We start from the raw sequence: 12,232 nt of genomic DNA on the forward strand, positions 1-12,232 counted from the left end.
TTTGCATTTTGTGCCTACCATTACTAAATTGACTTGTGACTTTCTACTAAGTACCCTGATGTTCTTTTTGATTAGAAACACTTTGTTAAACATGGTTTAGGAGCTTAGCACTGCACAATGACAACAGCTTTTACCATTCTGAATGAGTTTGTTTTGGATATGAACTTGGGTCATTCCAGAGCTCTTGTGGGGTATCTTAATATGACATCTACACTTTGAGTCCAGTTTTTCACTGGGGCTCTACCATTTATACCTCCAAAGATGAAATCAAATAACCAACTGTAAAGCCCCAAAATTATTCACATAGATCAATGCAGCTATGGAACGGTGTCAGTGAAACTGTGTTGGCAAACTGTTACTATTATAATAACAAAAAGAGAAATTGTATAAATGGAGAGGTGAGAGCACAGGGTGCTTGTGAGGTTGATGGAGTCCCCTGTGCCAGAGCTACTGGAGCAGAGTGTTGTTGTAAGCACACAACAGTGGAGGAATTGGCAGGTCACAGCATAGCCACACAAATGTATGGAAAAGTTTTTCCTTCTGAGTGGTAAATCTTAGCTTATCTGATATTACATTGTGCACAAATTGGCCCAAGCTCTAGGGGGGTTATTTGGGGCAGAGAAGTGATCATACTGTCATTTTGACAGATGAAGTGCACTGGGCTCACCATTATGTGTAATCAGTTAACTGCTTCGCCAAGTGCCTTCCTTCCTAAACTCCTTTTCAGTCACTGAAGAACTTCCCCTTCATTCTTGGGTGTGCTTGGCCATGGTGCTGGGTAGCTGTTCCTTTGCCAGCTCTGTATGAAGAGTTTCACTTCTGTCAGATATGGTTTTAGGGTTAAGCTGTCTGAGGTACAGCTTGTGTGTCATGTCTGAGTGCTCAGTCGTGTCCTGGTTCCGGTCCAGCTCCTGGGGACTGGCTTTGAACAGAGCACCAGCTTAGAGTGAGATCTCAGCCCTCTCCCTGAATGACCTAGGAGCATGGTGATGTATGTGTTGTGATTATAACTCCTGGTTTGAAAACAATGTGGTGGGACTACTTTTTGCTACTGACTCAACTTTTAAAATTAATCCTTAGTTTTTTCCCAATTATAGTGATGTCAATATTTAATAATCTTTGAAATATTGTCCCTGTGGCACAGAATATGGAAATATAAGTCAATATAATGCAGGGGTGTAGCAGGTGTGTGTTCAGGCATCCTGAACAGGATGTGCTGGCGGAAGTGTCCTGGAACTACCTTCCTCTTAATTCCTGCCTTTAGCTCACTTGCAAAGCTAATTGGATATAGTTTCTTCGTGTAAGCAGTAGCTTGGCTTGTACTTCTACTCTGTTTAATGACTAATCTCTTCCAATCTATATATATTTAATCAGGAGATGACCTAGGTCAGACAATAAGTCTGCTGCATGTTCTATTTGCAGTATGTTGTGCTAAGCAATAGCAAATCTGTTGAGTATTCTTGTAGTGCAAATCCCTTTCAAATCACTTTTACTGATGGAGAGAAAACGTGTCAGCTTCTGAGTGGCTGCCTGCTTATTCCTGACTGACTTGATGTTTTCAAGAAGAGTTTCAGGGAATAAATATACCCATGCTATATTTATCCATGATGGTTTCAATTTGTCAAACCGCTGCTAATTTAAGTTGCAAAGAACTTCCTTGAGTATTAAGTAATTATTTCTAGGTTGATTAATCTTAAAAATTTGTCCTAAATCTCAGACCTGTCCTGAATCCTGTGTACTTTTATACCTGTTGTTTACTGTTTTGATAAATGCAAACCTCTATATATCATTAAAATCTGATCCATAGATTTCAAATTGCCATGTCTGTCTGTCAAATCTACATTTTAAAATCATCTATCTATCCATCTATCTGTCTGTCTGTCTGTCTGTCTGTCTATCTATCTATCTATCTATCTATCTATCTATCTATCATCTATTTATCTATCATCTATCTCTATTCACATGCAGACTCCAGAAAGGACAAAGGATCTTGCCAGAGCAGTGATGCAGAAGGCCTCTTTTTCAATTAATATTTGGGAACAGGAAACAATCTTCTTTCATGGTCGTCATTTTAAATATTTGGTCTCTATTAAGACCACAGCTCACTGTTGCAAAATTGAAAAGTCTTATGGACTTTTCTAGTTTTTTTTGTGAGGAGTGACATCAAGTCTATCAGAGGGTCTTTCCATTGTGGCCATCAGGCAACCCTGCCCCTCTCTGTGTGAATTTATTCTGAACCAGTAAGCCATGCCTGGGACTGGGCACTGCCAAGCTGGATGACTCTGCCCTTGACAAAGGACAGGCTGTCTCATTACAGTGCCTAGCGTGGTGTCAGCAGTGTGGTTGGTGCTCTCTGAGATCACTGCCTCTCTGGGGAAGGGGAGGGCAGGAGGTCAGCCCTGCCAGCCCAGCCTGAGGAATGCCTCCGTGCTGGCTCCAATTGTGCTCCTGTGGTGAGGAGCTCAGAAATGAGAGGCTAAACAACTGCACTAAGCTGCTGTGCTGGGAGCACTAGTGGGAGGTTTTTCACATGGTAGCCTGTTCAACAAAGCCCCTAAATACACCCATGCTGGGGCATGGCTGTCATTCTGACCCAGGCTATTTGTTTCCATCTTGCCTGATTATTGAGGATTAATATTCTGCCTTCTTGGCCCCTGTAATATTCTGGTCTTGAGGGAGCATAGGAATCGCTTATTCTACCTAATAAATTGATAGGGAATGATTCTTGAATGCTTGATCATTCTTGTCATATTGTTTGACAACTCTTTTTGTGTTGTAAATGTGCAGTAAGACCTTTGATCCCTGGGCTGGTCACATTAAGTTCACTGCTCAGGCTGAGGCCCTGCTGTGCATTCAGTGAAGGTTTTGTATCTGTGGAAAAGAATGAAGGGACACAGAGTGCTTTGTGCAAACCAACCTGGGAGGATGGATGTGTTCTGGAAATGAAGTTTAAGCTGTGTCTCTGCCGAGGGAGCGGCATTGCTGTGCAGGCTGGCAGCTGCTGCAGCTGAGCACAGCTCTGCCTTGCCCTGTTTGCGTAGCTGGGTGGATGTTGGAGACAAGGGGAAAGCAGATAGGAGCGTGGGCTGGCAGGGTCCTCAATGAAACACAGGAGTCATCATGTGGTGGAAAAGGAAGAAAGCTGCCCTGTGCTTTCTGTGCCAAAAAGGGAGGGTTCACTGGCAGCTGCTCTTCCTGCCTGGATGCACTTTTGTGCTGGGGGAGGAAATGAGGAGTGAGGGCGGTGATACAGGCACTTATAGTGTGAACTTCTTGCAGTGTAGGAAGGGATGCTGTCCCACAAATCCTCCCACCAAACCCTGTAAGAACAGCTGCAGCCACAACTAACCCTGAGCCACCGCTTAGCTGAATCCATGGTGAATATCTGCATTGTGAAGGGCTTGGCTCCCTTCTCTTCTCACAGGTGCTTCAGAAAGAGGGATCTCTAAATGAAGATAAATAGAATCTGTGATATAATAAGCCAATGACAAAGTAATGTTGAGCAACCATCAAAATTCCATGCAGGAGCTGGAAGTTTGCTGTCATGGATACATGCGTGTTTCTGGGTTACTTTAATTGTGCAATTGAATTTATATTTAAGAAAAGCACAAAGTGCTGTTTTTGTGAAAAAAAAACCCCTATAATACCTATAGTTTTTACCTAAAAGTAATTATTTCAATTATAACAGTTTTTCTCTGATTGTGAAAATTCCTTTGATTTATGACTATTACTAAGATTATATGCCTTGATGATAAAATAATTATTTAATTGCTTATGAGAGAAATTCACTGGAGAAGAACTTCCTTATTTATACTCTTTGCTATGGAAGCTGCATTCTTGACTTTTTTGATTAATTTACCAGCTCAGTTAATCCAGGTGGCCTTCCTTTGGTCATGCCCACAATCCCTTTCCTTCTCCCTTCCAGGAAGGACCAGGACATAGGCACAAACTGCCTACAAAGGAAGCTGCATGGCCTGGAGATAGGAGAGAGAGAGAGGGCAATGTGTAATTCCTGTAAATGGGGAGGCCAGATTCCAGAGCTCCTTCCCTAGGAAATCCATGCTGGGAAATGGCAGTTTAAAGTAGCTCAGACCAGCTCCTCTTTGATGCCTTTTTTTTTTTTTTCTTCCCTGGAGGAAAGAACCTATAAAGGCACATTTTGCACTGTTATTCTTTACGGCCTGTGTCACTCTATCTTCTGTTGAGTAGGACAAGACTGTATGTTACATTATTTGTCTTAAATACCTGTCAGGAATGACCCTCCCTTCCCCAGGCAGCCACTGACAGCTGACTCAGGCTTTTTTTCCCAGAGAATGACAGCCTCAAGGGTTTAATTTTTGGCTTAATTCTGGCTCAAGTTCAGGAATATATCATTTAAGATATACTGAGGAATTTTTCAGTGAAAAGCTTATCCTTTCTTTCTCTACTGTCTTCCAAATTCAGTCTTTATTTTGACATTGCTTTCTTTCATGTTTTTCCTCTTAAATCAAGGGAGGATAAACATTTTGTGCTGACAAGGTAACATGACCAGGAGAACTGAGATGCATGTGTGATGCATGGTACACGTTTTAAAACAAATTAAGGAAGTGCATCACTGTTATATTCCTTAGTATGCAAAGTTTTGCAACAAATTAACTCATGGTTTAGTAGCATGGGTGGTTAAATTACCATTCCCACCTAGAGTCCCTTTTGCTGTCTTATCCAAATAATTGGTTGAAGCATAAAGATGAATTTTAGGTCCATATGGTATAAGTGGTCTTGTCAACATGAAAAGGAAATAACATAGCTATAGAAAGAGAATACATTTTTCAAGTTTAATGTGTAGAATGGCTACATTTATATAAGCTGCTTATGTAAGTTATCACTTCATCAATTTGCACCTAAAATTAGCAAAGAAATCTGCGTTTCATTCTACTCTTGCCTAGCATTGTCACTTCAACTGTGTAAAAGCTGTCCTTTCTCTATTAAACAAGTTAATTTCTATCTGCTGTTCTACTCTGGTTTCACTAAGTCTAAATTATATAGGAGATGAGTTTGAAAATTTTCTGTAATGATCACACAGAACATGCCTTGGTAACTTTGAGGATAATTAGAGATGATTTTTTGTTGCCTGAAGAGGTGCATAAAGAAGTGATTAGAACCAACATATGCCAGGAGGAGGCAGCCTCTCTATGTCAAGCTTTTTATAACAAGAGATTATAACTGCTCACAATGTAACTGTAGAAACACACTGGCAATATGGTTGATGTTTCATATAGTAAGTCTGTATCCATCTTGTAGGTAATAAAATCAGTCATTAAAAATACTACCTAATACAGGAGAGACAACATGTTCCAAATACATACTAGCATTGCATGAGAACACTTGATGTGTAGGTAAATCACAGGAAGTGATTGTGCACACTCCCCTTCAGGTACCAGTTGGGAATTCGGGCATCTATTCAAACCAAAGCACTTCATGCTAACAGTTTGTCTGATTTTGGAGCAACACTCCCAAAATAAGAAAAAATAACCTGTAAGGAAACTTCGATAACAAGCTGCACACTGGAGGCCAAGGCTCTGCTCTGAGGCAATTGTTGTTCTCCAAAGAGAAGTGAGCTTCAAATTTGGTAGACACAGTGCCAAGCCTTTATTCCTCCTGCCACCTGCCTTAGGCTGTAGTGGATACTCTGCCCCTGAAACATAAGTTTCTCCCCTTAATTTGTACAAGGCTAACTAGCAGTTACCTACTAGTTAAACTTCAGATAAGTTCATAACAGTCAAGGGATTATGATTAGTCTTTAATCATGTGTCAGAATGAACCAAGGAGAACAATGATGACAGCTGCCATTGCTTCCCTTCATCAAGCAGAGCCATTATTGTTGAGTAGGAGCAGTGCATTTTACTTGTGCAGTAATCACTCACCCCAAGTACCATGAGAGGACCATAATGGCCAAAAAGGGAAAATGTGTTCTTGTCAGCAATATGCGCTGCTCTTGGGACTGAGTTCAGTCCTCACTCCATGGAATCAGAAAATTGTTTGGGTTGGGAGGGACCTTAAAGATTGTCTATTTCCAAACCCCCTTCCATGGTCAGGGACACCTTCCACTGGACCAGGCTGCTCAGGGCCCCATCCAAGCTGGCCTTGAACACTTCCATTAGAGTCCCAGTAAATCCACCAACTGCATGCAGATTTCTCATTCCTCTCATTTGTTCCCTGCGCCATGTGTGTCTGTGGACAGGCAGTATAGAGAGGCACCCAGTTGTGTTGGTTACCCATAAAGGAGATGGGAATGATCCTGCCACCTGTCCCCCCACCACCCCTGTATCAGCATGCAAAGCAATCTACCGTTTCATAAGTGAAATACTTCTAGAAGTAAATTTTTTATTCCTGATTTAGCAAGCATAGCCAATACCTTCACAAATTGTGTATACAAATATATAATATATAAAATATCTGAGATTTTTATTTTTCTCTGCACTGTTTAAAATTATTATAATTACATTTATGGGAGATTTTGCTTGTTTTTCAAGTTTGCTGTTTCAAAATGTGGCTATGAGCCTGACATGTTTTTGGCAACTTGCCCCTATAGTCCCTATGTAATTTGAATATTTCCATGATTTATCAGCATACTGCCACAAACATATTGAGCTTACATGACTAAAATATACATCTAGTGAAATGCCAAAGTATTTACAGGCACTGGCAATGCTTGCTGTTGTCAGACTTGGAACCACAGTTTCTTCTTTAAATGAATTTCAGCTTTACCTGGAGACAAGGTAACTACTAGAAAAACCTCTAGCACTGCAGATAGAACTGTGGAATTATGTTTGCCAAAAGTATTTAGGGAATTCACTCTTTCTCAAAGACATTGTTTCTTCTAGGTTCATGGCTCAGTAGACCATGTTATGAAACTATATAGCAGGAAGACTTTTCTTTGGCTTTCTTGGTGAGTCATCCTCTCAAAGGACACGTATCCTTTGATTTGCTTCAGCGCAGGAAGGAAATGTTTTGTGGTTTATGTGTTGGTTACAAAATTGTGGATGCTCTCTTTCATTTATCTTAGCACAATGCCTTTTCTCCCAAAATTTCAGGAATTGAAATGACTGATAGAACAGATTCCACAGTCAGAAAGAGGCAGTGCTAATTAGTTGGTGCTTTTTTCCATTAATATTAGCTAGCTCAAGGCACCCCCAGTTCCTTGAGCTGCACATGCTTTTTGTGTGATCTTAACCTGCTTGTGTTTTAGTTCCTTCTCTACAAAAACGTGGAAAGCTAAACATCTTTAGCTTCTGCAACTCGCTTCAGGGTAAATAACCAAAGGATCTGTCAGTCTCCTTAATGCTGCCTCCATATGGCAGGACACCTCCAGGCAGCACAGCTGCCTGTGGATACAGCTTTGCCTGGTGCTCAAGGTGTTTGGTGCTTGGTGCTCCAGAGATGCCCTGTGGCTGCACCTAGGGCTGCACAGCTCAGCTCACCATCTGTGCAGCCAGCACACTTGGTCAGGAAAGGCAGCCTGAAGGCATCCCCAGTGGTCATTCTTGATGGTGTGAATAAAGTGGCTGCCACATAAACACTTCAGATAGGTTCACATTTGCACTGTTGCCTTCTAGAAATAGCCTATGAAATAAGGCTTATTCATTTAAAATTCTCTGTGAGATATCCACAGAGCTGTTCCTTGGCTTTTATAAAAAACTACCAAACAAATGCTAAAGGTTTATTTCTCTTTAATGGAGTTGTTCCACATCTCATATCTTGAGCCCAAGAATGCAGGACAGCCCATAATGCATTTTTACTGGACTATGACTCCCTCTGTAGTAATTTGTTTGGTCAGTAAATAAGAAAGGGCGTTTTTCCAAGGAAGGAAAAATTTAATCTCCAGGTCCAGGGCAACTGCTGCTCTGCATCTTTGAATTCCTTTTTGGGAATTCATTATGGAATTTGGAATTTGTTTTTAATTGTCAAGGTTGAGAGTATACGAATTACTGAGAACTAAGCCAGTGAGGCCATGAGGGAATATTTTTTCAATTAGAGCAAGAATGCTCCTCAGTAGGAATGTATATACAAAAATGTTTGAGAATACAAATAATATTGAGAATAACATAATAATTTGGTATATTGGTTGTGAAGTTGTCTTCCAAGTGAAGCAGTGGAGGTCTGGAAGATACATGCTCTTCTGCTGCTCTTATGCTTTTATGAAAATGCTCAAGAGCTGTGTAAAATCACAACCCCAGCTACTTGTAGGCTTGAAGCAAAAAAATCCCTTAGCACAGCAAGGGACTCCTGGACTTTTCTCTCCATCCTGTGCAATATTCCTCACCATGGGGTGTAGCTTCTCCTCCAGGCAGTCACTGCTCTCTTCCCTGCATGTGAACCCAAGCAATGAGGCTGCTGGTTTTTATACATCTGTGCACTTGTCTCTCTGCATCTGGCTGAGTGCTAAATAGCAGGGTGGGTTCCTGTGTGCCAGCCCTTTACAAACAATCACCGGGGGACATGCAGCCAGGGTGTGCTAAGGAGTAACGAGTGATACCTCAGAAAGGTAACAGAAGGCACAGTAGATCTTTTTGGGGCCATTTTAGGCTCATTCCTAAAACAATAACACAGTCTAAGCACCAGCACACTCCACATGGAGTGCAGTCTTTTGAGTCTTATAAACTTGAAAGCTTATTGTGTGTGGTATCTTTTCTCTTTCTCACAGGTCAGACTTAGAGGTGTACAAAGGGTGACTTCATTAATGTCTACTGGACTTGGCATTATTGGGAAATTTCAAAATGCAGTTCTTGATATGGCAGTGTGAACTAAAAGATGTTTCTGCTTATTTGGTTTTTTTTTTCCATAAAAATAGGAGAAGTAGTAGTTACTGTAGCTGTGGCTACCCTTCTCTGGTTCTAAAGGGATCAGAGATTGCAGCAAATATCTGATACCTCATAAAAGAAAACAGTCTGCTGAAATAGATGCACTTTTAGTGATGAGGGGATCAGTTATTTACAATACATGGTAGCAATCAAAGATGGAAGTGATGAATTGCACACATGTCTTAAGGAGAAAGGAAAAGGAATTAATAGATAGACTGCAAATTCTGTAGATTTTCTGGTGAAAAAATAAATATTATTTTCCTTCTATTCAGTGGTTTTGGACTTTTTAATTGCCATGGAGACTATTAATTTCCTTCTGACTTGCACTGTAGATCTCTACATCTATTTGAAAAAAGGAACAAACAAAAGGAAGCAGTCAGTGACTTGGTTGATCCTGTGGAGGACACCTCAGCTTTTGGAAATTTCTCTGTGTCAGCCTTTGGCAAGAACAGGTGTAGTACACAAAACAAGCCTAATTTTATCAGCCTTATTCTGCAAGATCAAGCTACTTTTGCATTTTAAGTGCTGAGGTGTCCCACAGTCTCTCACCTCCACGATACACAAAGGTATGGTGCCTTTTCTTTTGTTCTGGTCAGGTGCAAATATTTGCACATGGGAAAATGTTTTAGCTCCACAGACCAATGGATCAGCCATCTGCCTGGAAAAGGGAACGCCTTTCTGTGCTGAGACGGATACACAGGGGAGGATCCTGTTCTGTCACTTCTCAGATTCCTGAGCCTCACCTCACTGACGTTAAGGCCACGTTTGTTTGTCTACTCTTGGTCTGATTACACCAGATAAGCCCAGACAGTAAAGCAGAGACAGGTATGTGAACAGGTGGCAGTAATTTTTCTTCCCAGAATTTGCTGTGTTCATACCAAAGGCAAAACTCAGAGAAATCTTTTTGTATAAAACATGGATTTGTACAGGTGATACCACATTGTGCCCATGTGAATGTTAACACCTAAACATAGAGAATAAAGGCTACGAATTCTGTACACAGCCTACACAGATAGGTTTTCTCATCTATTGGTCCATTTACTGTGAATGAATTTATTCTGTGTAAAACAACTTCTGCTCTCACGTTCACATTTTCAGTCTTTTATTCTCTTCCTTCAACTCTAACCTCTTTGGTTTAATTCCAGATAAACAAGGAACAAAAGGAACAGTTTCCAAGTCTTTTCTTAAAAAAGTTGAAAGCAAGGAGTGAAAACAAAAATCTGCCCACTAATATAGTGAGTAAATTTGTGCGGTGTGCAAACAGAAAAGCAAGGAATAAAAGAGGGAGCAGACTATCATGCCATTCATTTCAGAGGAAACGATGGGAAAGAATCAAATTCAGTCTGTTATTGAACAGGTTACAGGTTTACTCTCTTATCTCAGAAAAATGAGACCTTAATCTGAGATCTGAGTTTCTGTTCCATCAGCAGAAATATTACCTGGCAAAAAAGTCTTCAAAGAGAAGGCAGAAATGTAGTAACAGCTCTAAAATTAGGGATAAGTGTTGAACTAAGTTGTGAATAAAAAATATATGCATGCAGCGTGTCTTTTACCTGAACATCTAGCTCCACCAAAAGGACTTGATCTGAGTCTTTAAGAATCTCAAAGATTTAGTCCCATTTCTGAAGGCGGTGGCTGGGAACAGATTTCAGCATGGTACTTATTGGGATTTGAGAAGGGAAAGAAGAGGGTGAAATCCTCTTTACTGACTTTGCAAAGAGATTTCATCTGACATGTCATAATTCATGTGCCTGTGGCATCTCTAGAAATTGGCTATTCTCTGCTTGAATGAGTGGTTTGTTAAAACTGTTACAAACTTCCAAAGCAGCAAATACTGTTCAAGGTTACAGATGCAATCATTATCAATAATCCCTTTGGAAATGAATCTGGATTTGCTTCAAATGTTAAAATAACATTCACTGCAGTGTAAATCTAAAGGCTAGCTTTTGTCTGACAATTGAGTCAGTGATCATTGCATTGTTCTGAAGATTTGGTTATTTATTTTGTTTAATATACAGTTTGTTTCCTGTCTGCAGGCTCAATATCAAATGCCAAAAAAGAGCAGAACAACAGTAGCCTTCCAGGACCAAGGTTTGAATTACTTGTTTCTTGCACAATTTCAATGAGTGGTAATTCTACCATTAATTTCCTTTTGCAGCACTGAGGTAATATGAAGTTAAGCTTTCCTGAGATCAAGCAAGATCTGTATCACAAATCTTTTGAGATTCCAGCTTTGTGCATTCTTGACAGCCACCTCTTTGCTTATGGATGGATCCACTAAAGGAATAAAGAACTTTAAACTGGATTTGAAGAGGGAAGGGGGTAAAAGCAGCTCCCTGGAGTTAAGTCTGGTAATGTCACACAAATGTTTGAGGGACAGTGTGCTGGTGAGATCCTTTGGTCAGTTCTCTCAGTGGAGGTAGGGGATAGAGCCATGTGGCAGAAGAAACACAAGGGTTATTGATATTAGAAACCACAGAGTGCCTGGGAATGGTCGTGTAGGAATTAGGGCTTCTCCCCTCAAAATGGTGGCAGGATCAATAGCCCAGCTGAAGCACATCTGCACAATGCACACAGCATGGGCAACAAACAGAAGGAACTGGAAGCCACTGGGAATCAGGGAAGCAGGTCTAGGGTGCCATCGTGGAAACCTGGTGGGCTGGCTGACACAACTGGAGTGCTGCACTGGATGGCTTTAAACTCTTCCAAAGGGACAGGCAAGGAGGGGGAGGCAGTGGGGTGGCCCCATATGTTAGGGATTTGTCATGACCTAGAGCTTGGTGATGGTGATGACAGGGTTGATGTTTATGGGTAAGGGTTGGGGCAAGGCCAATAAGGCAGGAGTGCGTCCAGGGAAGGGCAATGGAGCTGGTGGAGGGTCTGGAGCACAAAGCTCCAGGAGGAGTGGCTGAGGTTGTGTATCCTGGAGAAAAGGAAGGTGAATGGCTGCTGTGGCTACCCTCTGGTAGCTAGTTTGCATTCCTTCCTCCAGAATATCTCTGGCATGCTCAAAAGCGGGTATGACCACAGACAGGGAAATCTTGCCGAATGTGGAGCAGATAAAGATAGAAATGAGTAGAGGTCAGCACAAATTAAAGGAATGAGATTTGCAGTTTAATTTTACTTCCAGCATTTTCCCCATAGGTTAAAAAGATCATGCTGATGATTGTAAAGACAATACATTTCTAATTACTGAAATAATTTTTTTTCCTTCATGTAGAGGCCATTTGTCTCCACTCTGTTGGAATATATGCTTATATTCAAATTTTACATAGTTATGAACACGTGGATATGTGCCATATAACTCACTCATGTCATATTAATACTAGGTATTGTGAATTAGCAAAGCTTTCCTGCAGACATCTTTCTTTCATCATATGTACAGAGGCAGC

The sequence above is a fragment of the Melozone crissalis genome, unplaced genomic scaffold (assembly GCF_028551555.1).
Source record: "Melozone crissalis strain CALT ecotype California unplaced genomic scaffold, PUWL_Pcris_2 ptg000016l_1, whole genome shotgun sequence".
Classification (NCBI taxonomy): Eukaryota; Metazoa; Chordata; class Aves; order Passeriformes; family Passerellidae; genus Melozone; species Melozone crissalis.